Source organism: Mauremys reevesii, linkage group 4 (assembly GCF_016161935.1).
Source record: "Mauremys reevesii isolate NIE-2019 linkage group 4, ASM1616193v1, whole genome shotgun sequence".
Taxonomy (NCBI): Eukaryota; Metazoa; Chordata; order Testudines; family Geoemydidae; genus Mauremys; species Mauremys reevesii.
Genome location: NC_052626.1, coordinates 131,339,798 through 131,345,797, shown reverse-complemented (window position 1 = coordinate 131,345,797; position 6,000 = coordinate 131,339,798).

The window sequence follows — 6,000 nt, the reverse complement described above, 5'->3', positions numbered from 1 at the left end:
GGAAAGAGACATTCTGATATATGATATGGATGTGTGGCACCAGCCTCTATTGTCTATATTAGAGAGGCCCGAGCCGAGATCAGGCACTAGGTGCTTTATGTACACAAAGCGAGAGACACTTTCTGCCCCAAAGAGCCCTCCTAGCCAGAGCAGGAACGCTGCTCTCTGAGCCCAGCCCTAGCCCACCACTGAGCCAGGTTTGTCATCAGCTCTTTGAGTGTGTCCTTCTGTTCGGAGGGGGAACATCACTTGGTGCCATTCTGCCTCCTTCACACAGGCCAAGGCATCAAGTGACGCAACGGAGAAGGACGCCTCCCGGCTCCATTGTTCTCTGTGGGAAGTGCCCATGTTTCAGGAAGCGTAATGGAGACAGTCGCCTACTTTCTTCCAACCCGGGGACATTTATTATATTTTTTCCTCTCCGTTTTTAATTTTTTTTTAATAAACAAGAGAGATCTTGTGCATCTCAGAGCCTCCGGCCACAGCGCGTGTTGTGTGCTCTCCACCCCGTGTGGCTCTGTGAAAGGAAGCGAGCAGACAATGAGCTGAAGGAAGGTGCTGTGCTGTTCAGTGGCTGGAAGGTTTTGCGGTTGTTCACGGGGGACTTTTTGTTAGCATTAAACAGCGCTTCAGTCTGCTCAGTTCTGATCTTGGAATTCTTCCAGCTAGACCAAGCCCAAGGAAAGAACCGAGAAAGAACACAAAGCATTTACATTAGCATTAGCATGTAGAAGAGAACGGGGTGCGTGGGTGTGCATCTCTGGTGTGTATGTGTACACATATGCTTGCATCTGCACAAATATAGCTGACCCTCAAAGTCATATTTTCCACAGCTCAACTTCACTCATAGCAAGGTTTCTCTAGAGCCAAAACTTGAAACAAATTAGTTATTTTGCGTGTCACGGTAGCACCGAGCAGCCCTAGTCATGGGCTGGGACCCCACTGCGCCTAGGTGCTGCACAAACACACAACAAAATGACGGTCCCTGCCCCAAAGAGTTTACAATCTGGGCTGGCCATTTGGCTTTGACCTACTCAAGCTCACTGACACCCAGTCGTTAGCTTACAGAATGGCACTGAATGGAGGATCACTTAGGGAGAGGCGCAGTGGGAGACCGGGGCCAAGGGAGCCTTTATAATGACTGTAAAACTCAAAGGATTTGTAAGAACAATAGACATGGCCCCAAGTGCCAAGTCAACACCTGGATCTGGCCTTCTGTCAACGTTCAAGCGAGTGAGGGGTTTGGTTAGGTCCAGTGTGGATAGAGGACCAGATGCAAAGTCTGGGTCACAGTCCAAGCTTGTCCCAAATGTGATGAAATTTGGTTCAGGACCCATCTCTACCAGTCATGGGGGGAGGGTGTCGATTTGCATGCTCTCAACGCTGAGCGTATTTGGGCCCCTCAAGGAAACTGGGGGAAGCCAGCACTATTGGTATGCATTGTACAGGAACTACCTGGTGGTCTGTGATGTTCAGGAGGTCAGGCTAACTGATCCCTTCCCGCCTTAAACTCTATGACTACGACACAGTCCTTGACTGCCCTTGGCATTTGCCCTGATTCCAGTCACCTCCTACTGGAACTAGACAATGCTGCTATATGCACCAGTGGGAGAAAGCTCTCTCGGTGCAAACAGGGGCTTTGCCCACCCGCGCTAGTGGCACAAGGCATAGCGTACGCACTGGGATTCTGCTGATCTGCCTCCCTATCTGATTCTGGAATCTATTCTCAAGGAGACAGGCAGCGTGATTCATGCACTTTTCTGATCCTGGAATTTCCCAGTAAAACACCACCCATTCTTGAGCGCCTGTGGGCAAATGAGGAGGGCTGAGCCTGCACCAGGCTTCCTCTCCTCTCCGCCTCCAGGGCTGGGGGAGGCAGGTGTTGCAAGTCGGCGTCAGGCCGCAGCCACGTCTCCCCAGATACAAGAGCTCACAGCTTCACCCACGCTGCTCCCTGATTGGCCTCTGTAGCACTAAAATAGAGAGCTCCCTTCCCCCCAACCCCAATCAGAAAACAAAGACAGTGCAGGAAGCACCTGGAGGCTGAGTGCCTTCTCCGGGAAACAGCCCGGCTAGGGCAGAGCTGCAGCTCTTAGTTTCACTTCTGTCCCCCGCCAGCTGCTGGAGGGGAAAAAACAGAACAAAACAGCTGACGCCTTCGCCAACAGCCTGCCTGGGAGGATTAGACCCCCAGCAACAACGGCGAAACATTCCCAGCCCAAACGTGCCAGAAGCCGGGCTATGCGCCCAACCAGAACCCCCCACTAGGCCAATACTGCAGCGATGGGGAAAAGCTTGTTACTGCACTACCTCCACAAAGACGGCCAGATCTGCAACTCTTTCACTCGCTGCATTCATAGCCCAGAAGGGTCCTATTCAGTTCTCAATCTTTCCAAAGGAGCAGAGCAGTGGAGGAAAGATAGTCTTGTGGTTAAGGCGTTGGACTGCGGACTTGAGAGATCTACATTTAGTTCCTTGCTTTACCACAAGCTCCCTCTGCATGACCTTGGGCAAGTCACTTATGCCCATTTTACAGATGGAGAATTGAGGCAGAGAGGTTGTTTCCCTTCCTCATGGGGGGATTTATGAGAATAAACGAATTGCCGTTTTATGAGGCACTCAGATACTATACATTGTGCATGGACAGTGTATTAGGGCAATGGGATCCTGAATGCAGCTAAGTGCTACTGTAGTATAAATAAATCATGGAAGCCACAGAGGTACATAGATATTAAGAAAATCTTAAAATCTACATTAAAAGCCCATTACGAAAGAGAGGGAAGGAATTTACCCTTGTGCTTTTGTATGCTAGTTTCATCTTCCTCAGTGTGTGCTAGCTGCTGTCCTCCACACCAGAGGTGGCTGAATTTCAGCAGCGAAGTGATTCCTACATGGAGATCACACAGAGAGAGCTCCTCTATGTTTGAGCCCTGAATTTGTCCTGAAGCGCATAACCTTAACCCCCTCTCTGCTGAGCTGAGAGATGCCAGGGAATTAGCAGCATGTACTCAGCTAGCAAGAAGTTTACAGCCAGGTTTATGGGGCAAAGGGCTTAGCTCTCAGATGTCAATGCAGAGGCGGGCATACACCCTTGTTTATGGACAAATCCCTCCGTACAAAAAACAAAATAGACCCTGGCTGCGTTACTGTGGATTTACAGTGACACCCACCCCAAAAAGCTTCGGTAAAAACTGAGTCCAGATTTCTGCAGGGAAAAAGTTGCCTTGATTAAACAGTGCTTTTTTTATTGACTTAAGAGCTTTTATACAGTCTGCTTCAATCTGGCAGGGGAGGAGAGAGCTGGTTAACAAGCCCTGTTGGCAGGGCCGGCTTTAGGCCAATTCCACCAATTCCCCCGAATCAGGCCCCGCGCCTAAGAGGGCCCCACGCCCAGTGGCAGGGCCGCCGGGGAGCGGGGGGGGCGGGCGCAAGTGACTGAGAATCCCTTCCCTGGCTAGAGGCTCCTTTTTAATTTTTTACTCACCCGGCAGCACTCCGGGTCTTCGGCGGCAGGTCCTTCAGTGCTTCTGAAGACCCAGAGCAAGTGAAGGACCCGCCGCCGAAGACTCAGAGCACCACTCGGTGAGTACAAGACCCACATGTTTTTTTAAGTCATCTCTGCCAGGGCCCCATCGAAACTGTTAAAATCAGGCCCCGCACTTCCTAAAGCCGGCCCTGCCTGTTGGTGCTATTGGAAGAGGTGCAAGAAGCACTGTTCCAGCTGAGACAGGCTCAGCGCAGCTCCTGCCAGCTTTCTTTGTCTCACCTGATAGAGCTACTGTATATGGCCTGCATAGGCCATGTGGGTGCTTGTTAGGGTGACCAGACAGCAAATGTGAAAAAATCAGGACAGGAGTGCGGGGTAATAGGAGCCTATATAAGAAAAAGACCCAAAATCAGGACTGTCCCTATAAAATTAGGACATCTGGTCACCCTAGTGCTTATTGAAGCCTTGTCTATAGATACAAACCGCATCCAGCCACCCAGAAAAACAGGGAGACTCCCACAATAGTTTAGTCTGGCAAACTTCTGCTATAGAATGGGCAAAATTTTCTTCTCAGATCTCCTCAGTCCATCGTGTGTCTGTCTTCCTAACCGCAAGGATCTCTCAATAGTGTCAATGAAAAAATAAGAGTAATATCTATTCAATTTAAAAGAAACTCCACACCGAAGGGGGACAGCACTTCAGTTAGCACTTACACATGGCTTTTCAGCTACAGACTAACAGGGTGCTACAAAGGTGAGTTGTAGAGAGAGGTTAAGTCACTGAAATGAATCCAAGTTTCCCGACTCCCAGTGCTGTTCCCTATCCCTGGGACATGAAAGAATTCTGTTAATGAGGGAGACAGGTTTGGCCTAGTAGATATGGAAACCTGGGTTCAATTCCTAGCTCTGCCCCTGGTTTGCTAGTGACACTGGAAAAGTCACTTCCCTTCTCTGTGCCTTGGTTTCCCCATCTGTAAAATGGGGGTAATTATACTGACCTCATCAAGTGCTTTGAGATCTCCCGATGGAAAGCGCTGTATAAGAGGTGGTATTATAATGGGACCAAAATGCTTTCCTGAGGCCGTGGCTACACTCAAAACTTCAAAGCGCTGCCGGGGGAGCACTCCCGCAGCAGCTCTTTAAAGTGCTAGTGGAGTCGCGGCGCCAGTGCTGGGAGATGGAGGAGAGCTCTCCCAGTGCTGCAGGTACTCCACCTCCACGAGGGGATTAGTTTACAGTGCTGGGAGCGCGGCTCCCAGCGCTGGGGCACTGTTTACACTGGCACTGGTGTTTCTTCACACCCCTGAGCGAGAAAGTTGCAGCCCTGTAAAGCGCCAGTGTAGCCATAGCCTCCGTCTCAAAAGGCCCCGGGGTAGGTGAACGCATACATAGTTCATCTTTGCGCACATCCAGTTTCACAGTTGCTAAACTCCATCAAAACATCCTCAGTATGGTCCCAATTGTAATGACTCTACCAAAAGGAGAACTGCAAAGCAGATACAAATATTTTAGATTCATAAACTGGCTTATTAAAGGGCAAGTGTTCCCATGTCAAGTCAGGTTGCTGTGGGGGTACAGTACCATTCACTGCTTACTAACACAGCAGCTGTATTTTTATCGATTGCAACATAAAATGGAGTGAGTCACCGTGTCACCTGAAAACTCAGAATACAACCTTGTATAATGGTGATGAATGTAGTTAGGTCATTAAGAGGGCGGACATCTCACTCTAAATAGAACCCTTGAACCTACATACTCTTAGGTAAGCAACTGAATAGGGCAGTCGTTCCTGTTTAAAACCAATTTCATAAGCAGTGGGCAATTAAAGGTCCAGTCTACACTTAAAACTTACATCAACATAGCTACAGCACTGGGGCGGGGGTGAAAATGTCACACCTGTGCATGCCCTACCTATGCCGACCTAACCCCCAGTATAGACACAGCTAGCTTGACTAAAGAACTCTTCCCTTGACCTAGCGACTAGGTCAGGAAGAGGGAGTGCCTACAGCCATGGAAAAACACCATTGTAGATATGGTGTAAGTGTTTACTGAGGGGTGACTTTCAAGTGAACGCGTGTATCACAGCACCTATGCTGACCTAACTCTTCACATCCATGATACAGAAGTTCTCTCCTTGTGCATTGGTCCTTTGTCATTACCTTAGATTTTAAGGGCAACGATAATCTTTTGATCTGTGTGTACACCTAGCACAATGGCCTATGGGTTCATGACCTGTAGTCCTAGGTGTTACCACAATACAAGTAAATGACAGGATCCCGTTCAAAGCCCATTGATGTTCAAGACTTCAGGGTTGGAGATCAAAGTCAATGGGAGTGTCTTAATTGATTTCAATGGGCTTCAGATTCCATTGCTGAAGCAGGGGCAATTTTAACCACACCACAAACAGCCTCTTCAACATTCCAGCTTGACTCTCCTCCCTAAATACAGTTCCTTGCACGAGCCATTCCTTGGGAATGATGCACTGAAGATCCACCTCTCAAAAGGACAATGAAT